The sequence below is a fragment of the Ixodes scapularis genome, unplaced genomic scaffold, assembly GCF_016920785.2.
Source record: "Ixodes scapularis isolate PalLabHiFi unplaced genomic scaffold, ASM1692078v2 PGA_scaffold4__175_contigs__length_147842914, whole genome shotgun sequence".
Taxonomy (NCBI): Eukaryota; Metazoa; Arthropoda; class Arachnida; order Ixodida; family Ixodidae; genus Ixodes; species Ixodes scapularis.
In genome coordinates this window covers 105,793,647-105,815,040 of record NW_024609879.1, presented here as the reverse complement: position 1 = coordinate 105,815,040, position 21,394 = coordinate 105,793,647, and the positions used below count along the sequence as shown (strand labels likewise).

Here is a 21,394-nt window from a genome sequence, read left to right as displayed (position 1 = left end):
CGATTGTCCCAATTGCAAAGGCAGTAAGAAGAGAAAGAGAGCGCGCTTCCAGTCCGGCCGTGGTGCTTGGCTATAGCTTGGCTCTGATCTTTTCAGCATTTCTTTTTCCAACTCCCCTTAAATTTTTTCAAGTTATTTTTTTTTTGCATGATTAGTATTGGCACAGCAGGAAGCACCATGCACCAAAGCTCCTGTGCCAAAGCCAAAGATTGAGCGTGGGGGAAATCATTGTCATAACATTTCTTAAAGGTCTTTGAAAACAGGCTAAATGCCACGTCAGCATTCGTTTCTGCAAATGCATTGCTCCGGGCAGCGCTGTCAATCATTCCAGAGAAGTACTCCTCGGGCGGTACTCCTCGGCGTCTTTGCTATAGCATCTTATTAGGATCGGGCATCGTTGCCGAAGTCATCTACGAAAACTTCCCATTTTTGTGTTTGCGCAGCAGAGAGGTACTGCATAAGAGGGCTACTTGACGATCACCCTCTTTCGCGTATTTTCTTTTTATGGGAAGTAATAGTTTACTTCCAGTCCACTGTTACTAAAAGGAGGACGTAAATTTATTTCTTCGCGGAGTGGCCGAGACGGTGAGAGCGGGACGAGTGAAGGGTGCCATTTTGTGGATTTCTGTTTCCGATAGGAATTCAGTCCGAGCGCTCACTTTTAACGCTGCAATCAATATTTTTTGTCTTGATATTTATCGTTACCAACGAAAGGGTAACTGGAAGCAATCTCCTTTCCGGAGAAATGTACCCGAGAACATTGGCACGATTGTGTCGATAAACTAAAATCTAGAAAAAAAGAAAGAAAAGAAACTACATGACGGGCAAGATTTCAGGAATTTTGCGGGGAATCGAATATTTTTTTCTCTCTCTCTCTTTCTCTCTCTCTCTCTATATATATATATATAGATATAAATTCCGCTTTTTTCACCCACATTTTGTTTTTCGGCTTTTTTCCCTTTATTCGCAAGAAAGTGAGAGTTTGGGGCAAATAATAACAACAACAAAAAGAAAAGCTGGGGAACGTGAGGTGCGTCCGAGTGTGTATAAATAACATTAAAAAAAGTGCAAATGTGTCCTTCCGACACTGGGAGTGCAAAAAAGGTACAGGGCAAAGCGAATTGTGCGCTTGGGCGTCGGCTCCGTGCGGACCGATCCGAGCGAGCAGCCGATGTATCGACTGCCGTGAGGTCCTCCTCGGAAGGGCGAACGGACTGGCTCGGCAATCGACCGGGCCCCTTTTTCCCGCCGCCGCTTTCTCCAGTCGGCGAGTGGTTGGCCGCGTCTCCCTTAAAGTTGGGCACCCCCTCTTATCAAGCTCGGCAATCTTCCGCCGGCGTCGGCGGGTTCTCCAGTGGAAAGGGCTTCTCCCCCCCATTCCTCCCGAAACAGTTCCTCGAATCTGTGCCCATCGATTGCGTTCTTCGGTTCTCCAGCGGCGTGAGGCCTTTTCTCTTTCACTGTCTATTTCTCGTGAGTGTGTATGTGTGGGTTTGGAGGTAGGAGTTGAAGGGGTGGGGGGTAAAGTGTTCCCGATATTTATTTGCACCGATCGGTGATGGAGCGAGTGTCCCTGCTGGCTGCTACCGGATTCGCGGGCGAGTTCGCGTGGCCGGGTCGGTTTGCTGGAAATTAAATCGGTCGGTTTTAGTTAAGGCGATCTCAAACTAGAGTAATTTTTGGTCCCGCTTGCTAGAAACTGCGTCATAGCTATAAAGCATGATTCACAAGGCGCGTTTTGGCTTGCAATTTCGGAACTACGACGTCGTCCCCCGCAGCTTCCACTTTTTTCTTTTTTTTTTCACACGGGCGTTGTCGCACTTGCGAAATCGCAATAATATCTCACCATGCGAGTCTGGCATAACACTGAGAAGAAAAGCCTGTCAAGCCTGGGGCGCACGAGCGCTTGAGACTCACTTTGCGAACCACCGTCGCTCGCGCGCTATAGCTTTGGCAGTGATTTCTTTTGCACATCCTTAGCTAAGATTACGTTTCCTTGCAAGCCATGTCCGGAGGGTGCGGTGCGTGAAACCCGAGATTCACGTGCTTTATTATATTCGCGCGGTTGCTCTGCCCGCCCTTACCGCTCATTCACACTGGACGCAGATCCGCGTTCTCAAAGTGGTTGCGAACGAGGTTGTATAAAGATCGAGTGCAATTGCACGCGCACTCGATGACATCAAGTGCTCGTGCAATTGTACTGGATCTTTATACAACCGCGTTCGCAACCGCTTTGCGAACGCGGATCCGCGTCCAGTGTGAATGAGCGGTTACTGAGTCTAATACCCGTGCCACACGGGCAACTCGAATGTCATTTACAACGAATGCCATCTGTGTGATCGGCGAATCAGCTCGCAATCTGTCGCGCGTGGAATGCGCCACGCCCGGAGGGTCGCGCGCTGATTGGCCGTCCGCTCAAATGTCATTCGTTGTAAATGGTATTCGAGTTGCCCGTGTGCCACTGGTATGAGATGCGCGACTCATTGTAGCAAAAGTTGTGATAATTACACCCCCCCCCCCCCCCCCCCCGCCTTTCCTCTTCCCCCTAAACCTTTCTGCTACCATAACTGAAGTATTTTTTTCTCCTATCGTAAGAAATGTTGTGTTCTGATCATTCAGTAAGGTATGCCCACGGTGGAAGAAGAAAGGTTTCTGAACGGCGCTGCGCTTCGCCACGGGGCTGGTTTGTCGAAGGTTCGCTCCCATTTCTGACAAACGCCGTGAGATGTCGCAACATGACTGGAGCTCGAGAAACCGTCCTTATTCGTGCACAAATTCTTGATCCCGCGAGGCGCGCGACCACGCCTGCGCGGGGGGCCCCGACCTGACGGTGGCCCGCTGCTTGTAGTTTGGACTCCTTTTCTGGTTATATTTGTCTCTTTTTCCACCATCGGTGGGCCTATCCAGAGCCGTTTATACTGAGAGAATTCGGCCAATGGGCGGAGCTTGTTACCCACCAGAACCAGCGGATTTCGCAGTAACACAAAACGGCGTTACTTCTTCCTCTCTTTTATTCCTGAAAAACTGCTTAGAGTTCCTATGAGTCAGAGCCACAGAATGGCGGACGGATGTAGTCATCCCCCGGCTGTCAGACTACGCTGCTGTGGTTGCCCGACTGTCGAAATCTCCTTAAAAGGTCAAACTTTCTTAGTATAAACGGCGCTGGGCCTATCCACACTACGAGAGTGTTATAGATGTTTCCAGACAGCAAAGGTCTATTGTGAATACACTATACTGTATCGCGGCGCTTTGTGAGAGTTGTGATATCTCGTCTGGACTCTTATTTGGGCGGTCTTCAGCACGCAACAAAGGGTCGGCTGCTGTTTTTCGGAACATTACCTATATATAGCCCCAGGCATCCCCCTTTGAGCCTTACATGGGTTGCAAACGTAACACTTGGAACATTAGACGAGCTCGGAACGTTAACTGCAGTTTAGTCAGCCCACCGGGGCTGGCTCTACTGTCTAAATAGGTTTAACTCAATTACGTTTAGGAGATTCGGTGGTTAAGATATGAAACCCACCAAAGACAAAGCAGCGCGAAAGGTTTAAATTGACGCATCTCTAACCTATGAGCCTTTCGCGCAACGTTCCGAACCGTTGTTCTTTTTTGTGTTTATTCCCGCTTCAAGAGCTGGGCTAATTGTTCCCAGGAAGTTTTGCGTTGGCAGCCCCCGGTACCTTTCGTCCAAATCTAATTTAAGCGATTAGGATCTCCGAACCGGCGTGCCCGCTCGATGGTCGACGCGCCGCCACCATTTTCGTTCGTGGCTTGGGCCGTTTGTTGATCGGATAAAACTTGGCCGACCCCTGGCCCGTAGTTCACAAGGCCCTTGCAGCACCCTAGTGTTTGCGCCCAACAAACTCTTTCCGAGGGAGCCGAGATAACTGCCGTATGGCCGGCCTGCATACCCCCCTCCCCCCCCCCCCATTAAAAAAAAAAATAAAAAAAAAAGCTCCGGAAGGGAGGCGTTGTTGCGAACTTCCGTTCAAATGAGAGGCCGAGCAAACCCAACAGTCGCACCGCTTCTTATGACGTTCACGAAATATTTTATGACCAGTTCACCAGGTGGTTAGCTGAAGGAGCGCTTAGCGAGTCTTTTTTTTTTTTTTTTTAATTTTGTAATGCTCCCATATCCTCTTATATGTTGAACAGCACAGCGGAAGGACCTCGCCAAATGTCCTGCTTCGTGATTTCTGTAGAACGTCATCATCCCAGGAAAAACATCAACAAACTCGGAGGGACTGCCGGAACGGAGCTTCCGGAAGTCTTCTTTTTGGTAGCCGGGGGCGGCGGCCAAAACTCAGCGAGGATGAAATGTTGTGCTGACGGGGCTGTACATGTAGTTTGAAGCAGGCCCGTTTGGGTCGGTAGTTGGTGTCTCCGTCATCGTCAAAATAAAGATAGAAGATGGCCGAAGCTCTTTGGGATAAGTTGAAAACGATATCTTCAGTCAAGCAATCGATCAATCTGTCGGTCCATCTGTAAATGAATCATTCAACCCTTCTCAGTCGCTCCTTTTCAGTCATCCTTTCCAATAAATACTTGTCGATCAGATCCTCTTCCGACTGATTTATCGATTCATCGATCCGTTTTATTCCTTGCTAAAAAAACCTAGTTACCGCAGTTACGCTGGCGCTCTGAACTGTCATGAAGCCAACGATCGTTAACATCTGCGAACTGTCATTGAGCTCAACTAAGTTATCCGGGGTTACACTGTGCAAAGACATAACGAATCTAGTTGGGATGCGCGTCACGGGACACAGTTGAAACCGAAACAAAACCAAAAGTGATGTCGCATTACATTTGTTTGCAAAAAGTGATACAGATGTATGCACACTTTTCGTTCATTAAAAATGTTTAAAAAAAAACTTTTTTTTTTTTTTTTTAGAGACGTTTAACACGAATTCAAGCAAGAGAGATACGATGGAAGTCTTATCGGCACCGACATCACAATGGCCGCCTTCGCCGAGCTTGGGCTTCTGCTACGTGCAGTGATCGTTCTAGCGGCAGCTTTGGCCCCGATTCGTACCTCTTCCGTCAATATTTGCTGCTACGATACATTCTAGATACCTGCCGCAATCTCCCGCATTAGTAAGTGCTTCGCTGGCGCTTGCCGTGGGCGGCGATGCGGTGGACGCCGCCATCTTTAGCTCTATTGGGTCGAACCCCCTCAGTAAACTAAGGTAGGCCACCTCAGTTGAACTGAATGATCGTTAGCGGCTCAATGACAGTTGTCGCCGCCGTGTAACTCTGGCCGATCGCGATTGAGTCAACTGTCGTTGGCTTACTGACAGTTGTTAAGATCGCTAGTGTAAATATAGGGTATTAGGAAGCTTCGTAGCGGCTGCCGAAGTGTCCTCAATGACAGGCAACTTTTTCAATGTTTTATACGGTCTTGTGAACGTCTTCAAGATAGAATAAAATATTTTTTTTTTTTGTTTTTGTTTGCTGCTGGTGTGCTGTCCATCGTTTAATTCTCGTGTCTTCGTGGCATAGTCGCAGTTGGGAAACAGGCGACCGAGATTGCTGCCTGATATTTCAAAATCGGTGCGGACGTTCTCACACGCATATTATTTCCCTCTCCGCTTGGTGTCGCTGAGACTGAATAAATAAACACTGCATCTTGGTGGCGCAAGCCACCGCATGATTCAGTGAATTCAATCGTATTTATCCATCTATCCATCCATTGATCACAGGTTCTAGTTTTAGCTTTACGAACAGTGTTGATTAAATGCGTACTTCTGTTATAGAACTGCGACATTGTTTTACAAATAGGTTTCGAATACCGATCTGACTTTCTAGTAACTGTGGTAGCGCGGATTCAAACCACAACACACACTATGTATATATTCGTACCTTTGTGTGTGTGTGGGAATATATGACACTTTTATCGCGTGTTATTTTCTACTCTAATAGTGGGTTGTTGATTCGGAATTTTTTTTTTTTTTTTTTACATGGTGTGAACTGTAATAATGAGGGGATTTGAAGAAATGTAAGGGTATTTTTTTCCTGTCTGGATATTTTTTTTCCCTCCCTGGGCTAAGGCGGATTTTCTAAAGGGGGAAAAAAAAAAAAGCAACGTGATGAAGTTGTAGCGTGTTGAGCGCATAGCGGGGCAAATGAGGGATTGCGAGCGCGTGGGCGCTTCCAAGAAAGTTTGGGATTATAGGTGCTTAGTTCCTTCTTTACTTCGCAGACTGCTGTAGGATTAATGATTCCACGTTGACGCGAACCGGGAAGTACAGGCAGTGCTCACCGAGGTAACGGAAAATGTGCGAACTACCGCCTTATTTGATTTTGCTTTTACATTTAAAATAGAGAGAGGGGGAAACCGTGGCGCACAGGTGTTTCTTAGGTTGTCTACCCTATATTAGGGAGTTTTAGTAGATCGTATGCATAGTACCGATAACGATATCCGATTCTCCACCGGTGCCGTTACTCGAAAAAAAAAAAGTACTCCATTAAAACTTCAATTACTCTCGGTTAACAAGTATTTGATTATATTAGTAGATTACTCGAGAAGAAACGAAATTGGCCGTGACTCGAAGAAGGAGCCGTTACCTTTCCACTTAGTTCAGGCTCTGAAAACGACAAACTTGTCTGCCGGTTTCAAAACAGGTTTCTTTTTGTTTGTTTTTTCTACTTTTCCACGATTGGATTGAAATCGCCGAATTGTTATCTACCTATCTTCGTAATGCACCGATTGTGGTTAACCATCCTCCTTTCAGAAACCTAGTTCGAGGATTCGTATGTGGGAACCTTGTACAAAGAAAGGAAGGAAAAGGAAAACATAGGGAGGGTTACGAGTAAGTTTAGTACTTCACAAAGAAATCTCTAGATTGTTTCCTAATAAATGGGATCAACCTATTACAAAATGCCTTCGAGAAGTAATGTATTACAAGTGATCCCACTACTTGTAACGAGTACCCGTACGAGTCTGCCCCTGAGCGGACTGTGCGACGGAAGCTGCGTGCTCGTTGGAGCCATCGCACGGCTATATTTCGTGGCGTGATCGCGCTCTCTCGAGTCTCGAATACCCACGCGCAGGGACCGATGTTGGGTGGTGTAAAGGAGGCGGTGGATAGGTCCGGCGAGCACGTAGCTCGTCTTACCGCGCTCACCGCTTAGGGGCGAAGACGATAGAAAAGCATATACTAGTTTCGTTTCTTTATGGGAAAAACTACTGCTTTATATATACAAGCGGGACACGCTCCTCCCAGAAAGCCCTCCGCTCGTTTCACTTTAGCGAGCGAACGTTGGAGAGAAGGCGGGAGACGTCGACGACGGCAAGTCGCCTCCTCACTCGAATTTACAAAAAAATATATTACAAAAAAAAAAAAAAAAAATTCGAGTGTGTATTTTTTGTGTCGGCGTCACGAATAGAGTTCATGGAGGCACGCAGATCACCACGAAAAAAATGGAAATCCAGGCCAGCACTAAAGTATGTTAAATTTATACTGCAAGAATTAAAGTATATTGCAGTGTACTCAAAATATTTTTAAGCTTACTTTTTGCTGCATAAAAGTGCGAAAGTACGATGCCATTATTTCATCCCCAACGGGATTACATGGGAGGTAGTGAGGAAAGGAAAAGGAGTGAGCGGGAGTTTTCGTTGTCGGTGAAGAGGAGGAATTAGAAACAAAGAAGGCACGACTTACATGCCCGCTGATTGGGGGGGAATCGTGCAGGTTATTGCGTGTCTGCGGTACAGGGGAGGAAGAAAGGTTAGGGCGCTTGTTGCGCTCCCGTGCGGGGGACGGGGGAACCTAAATGTAATGACTAGAAAGAACCGGGACGATCCCTGATTAGGGAGCGGAGGGGAACCGTTAATCCCTACTTATTGCTCGTAACACGCGAGTCTCCCTGTGTCGCGGGAACGGGAAAGCAGCCTGCGGGCAGGTCGAAACAAATAAAGAAGAGAATGAGAGGAAATGGCGCAACTTTGACAGGTAGTGCACATACTGGTATGCTTCGGATGTCTATCGTCTGGATGCACGGACGGAATCCGAAGAAAAAGAACTCCCTACCTGAAAGAGGTTATTGTGTTTTGGCACGCAGCAATGGGTCCTTTATCCAGTAACGAGCGCCGTCTGGGGGTTTCTCTGCGAACCACAAACGAAGGGCAACCCAGCGTTCCTCCACCCGTCAAAACACGTTTGGAGCGTACCGCTGTATCGTGTTGCATCGCTTTTTCCCTCCCCACGCTTCGTGGACATTATATAAAGTAGAAAGTGTCGACGCGCTGACCTTCCTTATACGATATCACCGTGCCGTCTAGGAACCCTCGGTGCGCCACCTTGGCATTCGGGTGCGCACATCTTTCATATACCGCCGCCCTGTGCTCAGCTGGTGGGACGGAGTGCTCGCGGGAGGGTGTTTCTTTTGTCCACATCTGTGGACGCGCGAACAAAGCGAGCTCGATCGCGCATATATTGTTGGCGTATCGGTATGCGGCAACAGCACTTTCTAGCTCTCTCCGTAACTTTGTATTCGCGCGCATACCTGCCCTAAGGAATAAAAGATGGAGGGCTAAACGCGGAACTACGACTTCGATAAGACATGATCGTAGCGGGAAGTGATGCATTCGTGCGTGGGATCGTGCGTGTTTTTTTTTTTGGGTTTTTTTTTTCTCTCCTGGTTGCCTACTCCTTTTATGCCCGAGGCTGCCGTTGTTATACAAGACGGAGTGTATCTGTCTCGAGGTCCCTTCGCGACGTTGATCCATCTTCGCGCGCGCGCGCTTGTGCCGGCATATGAAAAGACGGATTTGGCGGTGCTCGGAGCCACCGAGCGGAGCACTAGATATACATATACCGCTTCGCCGTTCCCCTAGGCGAGAAACGTTTCGATAGGCACACATTGATCATATTCGCGCGTGCCGCTTCTCTACGTGCCGGTTGCGTTCCGGGTGTCTGGAGTCGGCATCGAATGCATTACTCGTTTGCGGTTTCGTCGCTTTTTCTATCGAGCCTGGTCGCCCTTGGCATTTTATGTAGTGGTCCTTCTTCCGTCGCGCATTAGGGCGTAAAGGCGTGGCTGCCATTCCGTGTGCTGGGCTATTTGTAGTTGTTCGACGATTCGTGGCACGAAAACTTTGTTCGCGTATAGTCGATTTGGGGGGGGGGGGGGAGGGGGAGGGGGGGGGAGGTTACCGTTTGTTGGAACGTAAAAGCTGGAGCAAGTTCTTCGACCTCAAACGTTCAAATAAACATGGCGTCAATGCGCCGCGATCAGCACGGACACACTATTTTTCTGTCGTTACCGAAAGGGAGAAGCAGCCGTCAGCGCTCGGTTTTTTTAGAACAAAAACGTTCCGCATGATGCCGAATGCACCTCGGTGCACTGGACATTGCGCAGAGCGTTGGTTTGTTGTTTCCGTGGTTCGTACGTGGCAAGAAACTGGGACTACTATACTTGATCATTACACGAGCCAACTTTAGCGATAAAATGGTGTTTCGGTGAAAGACCTGTTAAAGCAACAACAACAAAATAAAAACACGGTGATCTTGTGTTCGCGCTGACTGTTCCACAAAGCCTACTTGCTTTTGTATTCGTCTTTCGTCTTGCTCGCTGTTGTAGGATTTTTAAGGGTATCAATGTCGACGTACGCTCCACAACCATATTTGGCTTCTTTCTGCATTTGAAATTCCTCAGCCGCGAGCTACTCGTTTTACTCCTCCTAATGTCTCTCCCTTAGCTCAACCGGACTTCTTTAGTTTCTCTTTTATAAGCAGTTCATGTGCCGTGCTTATGGCGTTCGAAACAGTAATCTTTTACGTTTCTTGTTCTCAGCTTCCTTTTTTTTTACATTGATTTTTTCCTTTCATTCCCTCGTGGATGGATGGTTGGATATTAACGGCTCTACCCTTTATAAGGAGCGGCAGCGTGCGCCCCCTAGCCTAAAAATGACAGCAAAAAAGTATACTTCCTCCTGTCGCCCTTCTAGTTCAATTTTCTTCCTTGTGACTATGACCAGGCAGTGTTGGATGTCACCAGGATGACCTTTAGGGGACCTCCCCCTCCCGACAAGGGAGTCCCCAATTTTCCTCGGGTCAAAATCTTGTCGGCGTCACCCCAACACCGGGTCCACTGGGAGACAAGGTTGAGACATTGGGCCGGAGCCATGCGGAAGGTAGTCCGAATTTTGCTGCTTCTCGCATGTTCCCAGCTGTGCTAGTTATACGTCATTCAATTCTCCCTAGGCAATTTGCCCCACTCTCCGTTCTTTCCTTCTCGTCTGCAAACTCTAGCGCTCCCCAGCACAGGGTAGCCAACCGGGACGTACTCTCCAGGTCGGCGTCTTTGTCCCTGCTATTTAACACCGGGATAACAATTACTGCTGGCTTTTCGACAGTTTGATACTTTCAACCAATCTTTCGAATAAGACGAAAAAAAAAAAAAACGCTTTTTGTGTAAGGCTCGTCAAATTATGAAGCGCTGGAGAAAACCAGCCTTTTGCCTTAAAGGGATGCTGAACCGAAATCATGATTCCACGAAACACGCGGCAAAAGCGTGCAGCGAGATGCTACAAACATCAAAACATCGCTCATACAGCGATATCTCGAATGAATGACCGTATTTTTCGGGAAAAGGAGGCGCATTTAACAGAAATGTTGACGTCATGTTTCTCCGAGAAGGAGAGGGAACGGCCTCGCGTCTTTTCCGCGTCCCCGCCTTGAGGGAGCGAAGCGAAGAGAAGAGGAAACAAGATAGTATCTTCGTCACGCGTCTCGTCAGTCTGGTTCAATCTCGACCTCTTTTTCCAGAAATACGGCCGTCCATTCGAGATATCGCCTTAGGAGTAGTGTTGTAGGGATTGTAGTGTCCCGCCTACATCTCCTGCATTTTTTCTGAAATCCAAATTTCGGTTCACCTTCCATTTAAGTCCTTAATTTCGAACTCTGTGTTCGGGTTCCGTCCATTGAAAGACATGCGGGAAGCGCCTCAGCGCGCACCTCGTATCGCTGCATCGCAATGTTCTTCCGCAGCAAAAAGGCCGTCTGCTTTCATCGCCGTCACCATGGCAACGAACACCGAACGACCTTTTCAGATGGCGCGTGTATCGCAGGGGAGCGTGTTAACCCACCCACCGCCTGCGTTCACACCGCTTCGCAGCGACAGTCTGCGGCTGCTCATTACAAAACTATTCAACTTTGGCGAGCAGACGGCGTTCGGAAAATCGGCCTTGTTGCCATGGTGACGGCGATGAAAGCAGACGGCCTTTTTGCTGCGGAAGAACACTGCGGTGCAGCGATACGAGGTGCGTGCTGAGGCGCTTGCCACATGCTTTTCAGCGGGCGGAACGCAAACGAAAAGAGTTCGTAATAAGGAGTTAACGCAGAGGGCTGGTTTTCTCCGGCACCTCATAATTTGACGAACCTTACACGAAAAGCATGTTTTTAAACCGGAATTTGGATATATATATATTATACCAACATTGGTTTAAAGTATTAATGTGCCGGGTTTTCTACTTCGCCAACCGGAAGCCAGTAGGGGTTATAGGATACGATTGCCGAGTCAGCGTTCTGCGAAGATTCGTGTTCTCACTGATTTGACACGTGGTCGAGCCGTACGAGCTGACGCCGACCTCTTAGAAACCACCTAGAATAGAAACCACATAGAATAATAGAAACCCGTGCACTAGAAGTTTTACGTCATCGCGGTACGATCGAGCGAAGACGCAGATTGGACGCGAGCGTTCTGTCGGCGTTCGATTGGGCACCGTGCGTTCGATCGATGCGTCCAGGGACGCTAGGTGTCGGGCTTGTGGCCCAACCGTTGAGTTTGTACCATCCTAGAGTGTGACGACGTTCCGTAGAGACATTGTTCGCAGACTCGATTATTCTCTGCGGTGTTGGCCATCCTTCGGTAAGTGACATTGAGAAGCCAGCACTACGGCCTCGTTATATATGACTCCTTTCGTCACCTTTCTGTGCCCCTTTCTCTTTCCCCATTCTTCGAATACAGAAGAAAGCGCCCAGGCGCGAATCGGATTCCCTCGCACCTCCCAGGCCGAACAATCGCCGAGCGCAACGAACGCGCGACGAACCACAGGTGCCACGTCGCTTGTCACCAGCATCATCTCCGAGACGACCACAACTCCATCGCTCGTGGCGTCAACAATAGGCACCGGTCTGGCTCGTCCCCTCCGCTTTGACCGCAGGGACACGTTGGGTTGGGACGGGGGACAATGGGAGGGGGGAGACCCGACGCGGCGTTATGGGGAGCTCTTCCCGAGCGCGGTCGTCTGAGCCCTGCCCCTCCAGGGAACCGCAGACTGTCCGACTCGAACGGCGCTGGTCTGCATGCATAAGTGAACGTGTTCGTATGAGGACGCGTCCAGACCGGACCTCCTGCGGCGGACGCCGTGCATACACACACGACGGCGGCGGCTTCTTTCCCGTTTGGGGAATCCTCGAACGATGCCTATCTTCCGGGAACTCGGAATAATGCATCCCGAATGGGGATCTGACGTCTGGCTCGTTTTCTCCTATATATATATTCCCGGTTCTGCGTGGTGTGTGTTTGTGGTAAGACTCTGTTATGGGTGTCTCTTGGAGCTCTGATCCAAAGTATAGTTGATCTGTCTTCCTTTTTCTTTTTTTTCTGGGAGAGATGGTTTTGGGGCTCTTTTAAGTCGGATGGATGAGTCGTTGGACCGACTGCGAGAGTTTTTTTTTGTTTCTTCTTTTTTTACACCTTTGTTTGGGCACGTCAAGTGACTTTCCCAGGGAGTCTCGAAGGTCGGTGCCAGTTCGAAGCGGGAGTTGGAAGGGTCGAGGGTGCGGTACTGGTTTGGGTACCACGCCTGGAATGCGCCAGCGACTGGTGCGTTTACCGCGTGTCCTAAAAAGCGGTCCCACCTTTTCCTCCCGATGACGTCATAGAAACGTGACGCTGTCGCCGGCCGCGATCTTGCAGCGCCACAGAGACGATGGCGGATGCGGGAGACGCCTCTTCCGCTGCTTGAACCTCTGTGACGTCATCTGTTTCTGCTTCGAGACACGCGTGGGCGGAATAGGGAGGACGCTAAACACGCCAGTCTGAGACGCGTTCCGGGCAGCCTCGTTTACGTATACGACAGTAGGGAGTTTTAGGAAACGGTTTTTGCACGTCCGACACGGTATACGATGAGCCTTTCGGTACGAACTGCGCATGCGCTGCCGGAAAAGACTATAGCGTATGCGCAGTTTGTACCGTATCGGGTGCGCAAAAACGGTTTCCTGAAACTCCCTCGTGTCGGTGTGGTAACACTGCGCGACTCTGTCCGCGCGCCTTATGTTTGTAGCGCATACGGCTGGTGTGCGCCATTGGCGGGTGTTTCCGGAATACTGTGGCGGGCGTGGTGTCCGGCACCAAGTTCTCTCGATTGCGGGCTCTGACGCTTTCCTGACACTGTTAAACGCTGTAGCGTTTAGAAACGTAGCCCTTTTTGCGTGCTCGCCTATAGATCATATACGCTGATCCGGTTTCGGCTGTCCACGCCTTTAAAATGTCCGCTACGAGGTATTCCCATTTAGTATTGACTCCTTTAGTATTAACTGCGCGCAATCCATGGCTCCACCATTGCTGTCCAATGTTTATTATTATTCCTAATTTTGTTTTTTTAGCTTTTAAAGGTTGATTGACGAAGTTGTAGATACAGTGCATGCCAGCCGAGCGGCACTTAGTCTCATTTCCCGTTACTCTTTCTCTCTTCCTCCCTCGCTCTCCCTTGTTCCCTCTTTCTACTTCATTCGATGCGACTGGAAACGTGGTTATTTCTTGCGTCCATTATTGGGTTTACGTTGCTGTATCTTTCGTCGTATTCCTTTCAGTTTTATTTATTTCGTTAGCGGATATCCGCTTTCCCGCTTTCACGAATCAGATCAATCCTGAGTTCCGGCTGCGTCTTAGTAATAATATATTTTTCTGCCTCGTTTTTAAATGTATTGATCTTTTTATTATTTTTATTTAGTTTTAGCCGGACCTTACCCTTTTGGGGAAACTCAGAAGCTTTCTCTAGTTTTTGTCTTCTTTTTTTTCTTTTTTTTTTTTCGTGTTTTAAATTTTAGTTTTTTGAACCGCGAAAAGGGCACACTGCCGGGGGAGGTATTGAGGGAAGAAAGAAGGATGAGGGGGGGGATGGACATCGAAATGATTTCTGTTCCCATGCCTTTTAGGTCGACGCGGTGCTCCGTTGTTATCGGTCTTGATTCGCGAGGCGGACTGCGTGAGCCTTTTTGACATTCGGCGGCCTTTCAGGCGAGTCTTTATAGAAAGATGGCCCTGGACGTTTTTGGTGGGTCTACCGAGTCGTCGAGTGTTCCGTGCAAGGTAAATGGTCGTCGTGGGCTTTTCAAGATGGCGCGTTTGCAACGGATGGGTATCGCTATAGGTTGGGTTAAAGGTGGACTCTTTCTCGCGTCGTCGATAACGGAAGACGGTATTACTATAGAGTTTTAGTATAGAACGTTCCGATACCTCCGATACTCCCGATAACGACACGTGCAAAGACGGCGGCGGAGTATCGCTATCGTTATCGGAGTCATAGGAACGACTCACTAAACTCTTTCTACCGTCGACTCAATACCAGCTAAAAGAAGAAAAGGTTCGCGCATTACTTGGGTGAATCCCCCGGCGGGCGCCAAGCGGCATTAGGGAGTTTTCGTAGATCGTTTTCGCCGTCAAGCGAGGCTCTCCGCAACCCGCTACGATGCCCGGAGCTCTACAGTCGAGGCGCGCAGGCGCAGTAGCGGCTTCTTTCTTCCGGAGGGCTTAGCGCAGGGGGAAACGCGATCTACGAAAACTCCATAATGACACTGAAGCTGCACGGGCGGCAGACGTCTTGGCGTCGCCTCGTGTTAGCGTCGTGCGTCGTGTGAGACTCTGCGGGACGCGATGCTGGCGACGCTGAAGCAAACTATAGGCGGCGCTGCGTGATTCAACTTCGATGGCGTTTTGGGGGAGGGGGGGGGGGGGGGAGGAAAGGTGCAGGTATTGTCTTCTATTGCTTAAACTCGCTTGACGAGGGGTAACGTTCAGTGAAGCGTCCCGGCCAAAACTGCTAGCCGCTGTCAAAGCAAAACAAGTGCGATAATGCCGAGTTTTTTTTTTTTTTTTAAATACTAAGAAAAACTGAATCTTGAAGAAAAAAAATTAAAGGTTATAAAACATTTAGAAAAGAAAATATTGATGACGGATTTGTCGAAGACGTAGGCAGTAAAATCTAAAAGAATAAAGCACCGACCGGCTTTAGCTGAAATCCCGCGGGGGAGGGGCAAAGTCGGATCAATCTGGCGACTCGCTTAATCCTACCGGCTGGCCTGGTCACGTTAAACAAAAAGGAAGCACAGAAAACAAAAAAGAGAAAACATCACACGCAAGTGAAGCGGTAGCAAGAAGGTTGAGCGCAGGGAGTAGGCTACGCTCAGATGTGGGTTGCAACCCCCGTGCAGGGTCGACTGTACGGAGGATGTGGAGGAGGACTCGGGGAGAGGAGGCGGGCAGAAATCCGGGATTAAAGTTGCTGGGGCACCGGGGAACACGCAGGTAGGGATGGATAAAGCGGGGATTAAGGAAGAGAGAGAGAAAGATGTACCCTCCCCCTCCCCGCCCGGCTTTCTTCGTCCCCGGTTGGTCTTCTTTCGTGTCCGGAAGTTGTTGGGAAAGTCGGCTTCTTGTACAGCGACGCAATTAATAGTGACGCTGGGCTTAACGACCTCCGCCTTCTTTTTATTTATTTCTATTTAATCGCGTCGTTGCGCGCCTGTCTCTCTTTCTCGTGTCGTCCACTAGGGTGCGCGCGGAAGCCGTGGGGTCACGTGATATTGTTGTTCCCTACCTGTCGACTCGAAGATGCAGTGGACGTCACTTTCGATTCTGCGAAGGCCTTCGTTCGACGTGTTTTTACCCATGCCCCATTTTCAAAAGTGGACGCCATCTAGTATCCGATGCGCTAACTATCCCAGTCGCGCCTTTTTAATGATGCCGCGTGATATCGTAATAAATGACTACGTCACCTGACATTGGGGCGTTCTGCCACGGCTCACACCGAACACCGCCCGGGATCGATCCACTGCGAAAGCTCGCCAGCAGCGGGTGTCGCCGTAAAGAAGAAAAGAAGAAAAAAAAAAACAGTGAACTTTCATTATTTGGAGATTTAAAAAAAAAAGGTACACTAAATTTCGTCTTCGTGGCGGCGTTCTAGCGCTCTGACATTCCCGCTCTCCGGCCTGTCGCTTCCTTCGTGCGGATTTCTGTCTGTGAATTCCAAAGAGGCGTCGGAGTTGTCGCGTAGACTCGGCCGCTTGGCGCTGGCGAAATGAGCTCGCGAAGAGGAGCACTGGGTAGTCCTGGGTCTTCCAATCTGCTCGGCTCCCGCTGCGATACGAGGCAACCCCCCGCACACACACCCACCCACCCCCTCCCCTTTCTAAAGATGAAATAACCAAGAAACATAAAAAAAAGTTAACAATAATAAAGTAGCTGCGCGGGGAGTACAACGCTGCGACACGCACCGCTACACTTTGAAAACTCTAGGGCCCGCGCGTATTCAATCCGGGGAGCCTTCTTTTTCCCTTTCCCTCTTCGGCTTGCTTTTTCCCGTCCAACAAACGCACCTCGGGAGGAGAAGTCCTGCGGAGGACTTGATTTGTTCTTTCCCCCTTTTTTTTCATCCCTATTTTTATTGCTTCTCAAATGTCGTGCTTTTTTAATTTTTTCTACTGGTTTTATTTGTGGAAAGTTTGGCTCATTATTTTTATGCGAATTCGGGTTTCTTACGTCGCTACCGTCACCTCTCGAGTCGCCTCAAGATGCATTCGAATCTTATGCAAATGCGGATTGAAACTCAGTTTCTCTCTCCGCTTCTTATGTATACCATCCTCCTCTTACTCTTTTTCTTTTTTTAACTTCGGCACCTTTTACCGTACAGTTTTGCCGCCGTACCTTTTTTTTTTCTGATTTTTTGTTATGTCGTAACTAGAGCTTGGGTGCCATGTTTGCTAGTGCTCGACTCTATTTACTGTTGTACGGTATTTACTGTTCCCTCAAGCGATCGCCGCTTCGCTTTTCCCTATTTTTCTTCGTCTTCCCTTTTCTCCTTTCTCCGTTCGTCTCTTCATTTCTACTCTTTGACTGATTTACCGTTCAACTGGATTTGTGCCCGCCTGCCACTGTGTGTTTGTGCATGCGCGGATATACAAAACGGTCGGTTGGCAACGGCGATTAAGAAAAAGAAAAACTTCGTGTATTTTTTTATTTTTCAAAATCGTTTTTGCGTTTTGGCGAGACTTTCAGACAGTCTTTCTTGCTTGTGCGTGTCTTGTCTATCCCGAATTCGTTTTTATTCGCGTCCCAAAGTTTTGTTGTTGAGATATTCTTTTTCAATATCTCTGGGCTTTCGCTTATCGAGCGCGTCATCTTTTTTTATGTTTTTTTTTTTGTGTATCGTTTTTAAGTTTTGACTTTCGACCGGTTTTTGTTACCGCATTGGGTATCCGGCTTTTCCCTATAAGGGAACGCCGGAAGAAATAGAGAGCGTCATATGAAGGCTTTCAGTTTGAACGAAAACCGATAAACATGCGGGATGTTTAATTTCCTCGTCGATTTAGATCTTCTGCTTTTCGTACGATATTTTATTGTATCTTTATTTATTTATTTTTTACTTTTTGGTTTTTCTGAGGCCTCTTTGCTTTCTTGTATGTTTAGTAAAAGATCCTTATCATCGGAAAGGCTGCTTGCGGGACATTCAGATGCCTTTGTGGGACGCGTTAGCTTTCGGGAGTGCAGCGCCTTCGATGATGCGTCGCTCCGCTTTGATATAAATAATTTATTTTCCTTTTTGTTTCCTTTGCTAACAAAAGTTTGGTCGAATGAGCGGGTTCCGTGGTGGTTTTCACGCGTTGCTTTGTTTGTTGAAGTCACTCTAGTGTGGTTGTTTCTTGCTATCTCTTTCAAGAAGGTGGTTCCGAAAGTTCCTATCGAGTTTGGGCAAGCGAGATTTCGGGAACGCTTATTAAGTTACGTCCTAAATAAAATGGAAATGCTTTTGTTCCTTTGTCTGCTGTTTGTTTCGTCGAACGACGAAGGCGTCGGCTCCGCTGATTACCCGATTCCACCATTGTTTTTTTTTCACGTTATCTGAGCATGTCTTACATTCTGATCCAATCACACCAATCCTGCCCGGGCAATTGCGTTCTCCAATGTTGCTTGACCGGTTTTTGAAGAGGATCCTTTAGCCTTCCAGAAACGGGCTTGTATTTTTTTCCTTTGGTTTCTATTGAGACTGGCTCTTTTTTATGTGTGTGTGTGTTGTGGAGTCACTATTTCGTCGCTTTTCGTTTTGTTATCTGTAATCCATATGAGCAGTCCGCGGCCGAATTAAAAATTAAACTAGGGTAGCGTAGATCGCGTTCCTGCAACGCTTTGTTCCTGGAGCATATGTGAAGGCAAATAGTTAGTGGTAGCAAAGAAATAGAAATCAAAAATCGTGCAAATTTAAAAGTAATGTCTGCTTTTTTTTACATGCCTTCCTTAGGGTGACTTAAAGGGCAACTCCGCTCAATTCCGAAAAATTTAGGCTTACATGTGATTCAAATTCACAAAGCACTACTAAACAACTTACGTCTTTGGATTCACGAAATGTGGAATATTATTTGTGTAATCCTAATTTAAACATCAGCTGATACGGAAACCGAAACTTCGGTTGCGTCAGGCAACATTGGTCTCGGGTCGTCAGAGTCATGGCCACGTCACGTCGAACCACGTAATCTTGTGACGTTCGGGAGGGAGCGAGAAACAGGACACGCGACGCGGGCAGTTCGCTTTGCGTGGCGTGGACGGTGATGGCCCGGGGGAGAGGGGGAAGGGGAGAAGAAGAAATAGGAGATGGGGAGCGGAGAAACAGGCCGATAAGCGCGCAGGGCAGCGCAAACTAGCGCATCCGCGTTACGGTGATCACGTGGACGCCCGGTCAGCCAACACCGGGAGGAGAAACTCATGACGTCATCGTTCAATTTCGCTCTGAGAAATAAAAACAAACAAAACGTGAGAATGACGTAGTCATACCTCTGACGTAGTGGCTCAATGTCGGCTGCTCCAACTCCGTGGCATTGACTGCGCTGATGATTGCGCCTCGCGCCGCACGCTAGAGTTGGCAGATTTCCGGGACTTGGCTCGCTTGAAAATTTGCTGTCCAGTTTATTAAGTATATAGATGGAATTAGATCGTAATATTTGACATGGGGTCTTCCTATATGATACTGAAGAGGGCTACATAGTTTTCTAAATATCAAAAATGAAGCGGAGTTGCCCTTTAAGTAAGAAAACGGAATACCACGAGGCACACACAACTAACGTGATGATTACAAATTGTCGAGAAAATAAAAACATTAGTAAAATAATATCGATTAAAAACTGGGCATATGGACGTCTCTGTTTATCTCGGTGAAGCGCTACATTGCCGAATGCACCCGGGTAAACGTTTACTGCACAGAACCGAACCTTGTTCGTTTCTTTTGATTACGGACGTTTCGGCTTCGCAAAAACAGGCACCAAGAAAAAAAAAAAAAAAAAAAAAGAAGCGCTTAGCGTACTAATGCGTACCATTTATTTCCCTAGTTCTACAAATATGAATATGATTACGTCCTAAATATGATTCAGTGCGGTGCCGTAGGAGGTCGGAGGACTTATCCGTCGCCGTTTCTATCTCTATTGAACGCGTGTTTTGTGGCAGCATGCAACAGCACTTGGGCAAGGAATGGTCTCTCTAAACGGACAAAGTCGCGTCCGTGATCTTCACTGCGCGTTTTGAAGTTCCCGAGCTTAATTGTGAGAGATATCAGTAGAAAACATGAATTGTACCGGAGTAATCTGTAGTTTTCAGATTCCGTCGTTTACCCGAGACGTTTGCTTTGCCTCGTTACACGTAAACTGTGCGGGAAAGCCAGCTTGGGGGTACGATCCCTCGACAGTTGAATTCTGGAAGAAGGAATTTTCGTATTTTTTTGCTATTTATGGGGGGGGGGGGGGGGGGGGGGGGGGTTGAAATTTAAAATAAAATCAGATAGTTGTGAAACCCGACTCAATTTTTTTTATAATAAAAACGAACAATGTGCTGAATATACAGGCAGAGTATTACCGCGCCTGTATCATTTCAGGGGGTGTGCCTAATAACTTCTATCACAATAGATAGATTGCGTTTTGTATTTGAAGACATCAAACAAAATATGAATAATTTCCACTTTAGTGTAAATTGTGTTTTATTATAATTATTTTTTATAATGCTTTGCGCAGTTAGTTAATTACCACTGAGCGAAGTTATGAACGACAGACCGGATCATAAATGTTGTCATATTGCTTTGCAGTTGGGTCTAAAGGCTGACTGAGTACCGTACCTTCCGCGCTTGTACAATACAATGCTCGATGAATTGATTGACGACTGGACAGATTGCTTGATTCATTGCTTTCCCGTTAACTCAAACTCTACCATTCCGCTTTGTGATGCTGCTGTTCTGACGGCGTTACGATGGAGCGGCAAATACGAATTCGGCCTTGTCGATGAAGATAGATGATCTGTCGTTATTACCAAAACTCCGGGCGGCGGACGCCCTAAGAGATGCAAACTCGGGGTCCGAGCTCCGGGTTGTAAGGGGGCGGGTCGCAACAGCTTGCATCGCCGACGGCCTTCAATGCAAATAAAAAAAAAAAACAATTCTAAAATTGACTTTTTTTTTTTTTTTTTTTTTTTTTTTTTTTTTTTTTTTTTTACGGTTTCCTCGTTTCTTTTTGCTGCTCCCGTCCGTTTGGGAGCTGCATTAATATGAGACCCCGAGCTTCCAAAAGTCATCGATTACGTTCTCTCCGTTTTGCTCTCCGGTTTATTTATTATTTCTCGACGATTATTTATATTGCTTTTCCGCTTTTCTTTTCAATCTAGAGTTTGAGTTTTTATTTCTGCGTCCTGGCTCTGTCCCCCCGCCACAATTTATTTCCAGGAATAAGATAATAATAAAATATAAATATTAAATTATTTTTTGCTGGGTGAGTCTCTTGCTAGTCTTCGTTATCCCTCCCGCCCGACTAAGGTTTGTTCATTAAAACGCAATCCGAATAATCCCCCCGTCATTTAGGCTGCTTCTCGTTTAAGCGCGTTATTATAGAATGAAAGGGGAACCTCATCCTTCCCTTTCCCTTCTTTCCCACTCGCTTACCCGCAATACCACCCCCCCCCCCCCCCCCCCCGGCCTCCATAAAACAAAAAAAATCCTAGAAAAAAATAAAAAAACGCAGCTTTTTGCGCGCGCTCGAGCTACCGGCGAGAAAGCGATTTTGGAGACGTCACTTCCGGACCGCGACCTGACATCACTTCCGGGAAGCGACGACGGGTGGCGCTAGCGTCGGCGACGCTG

At 47.7% G+C, this 21,394-nt stretch overlaps 1 protein-coding gene across 20 annotated transcripts in view; it reads left to right on the top strand.

The window, feature by feature from the left end:
- The window catches only part of LOC8034521 (CUGBP Elav-like family member 1-A), a 505,021-nt gene that overhangs the window by 210,122 nt on the left and 273,505 nt on the right, over positions 1-21,394 (top strand). The window lies entirely within an intron of this gene.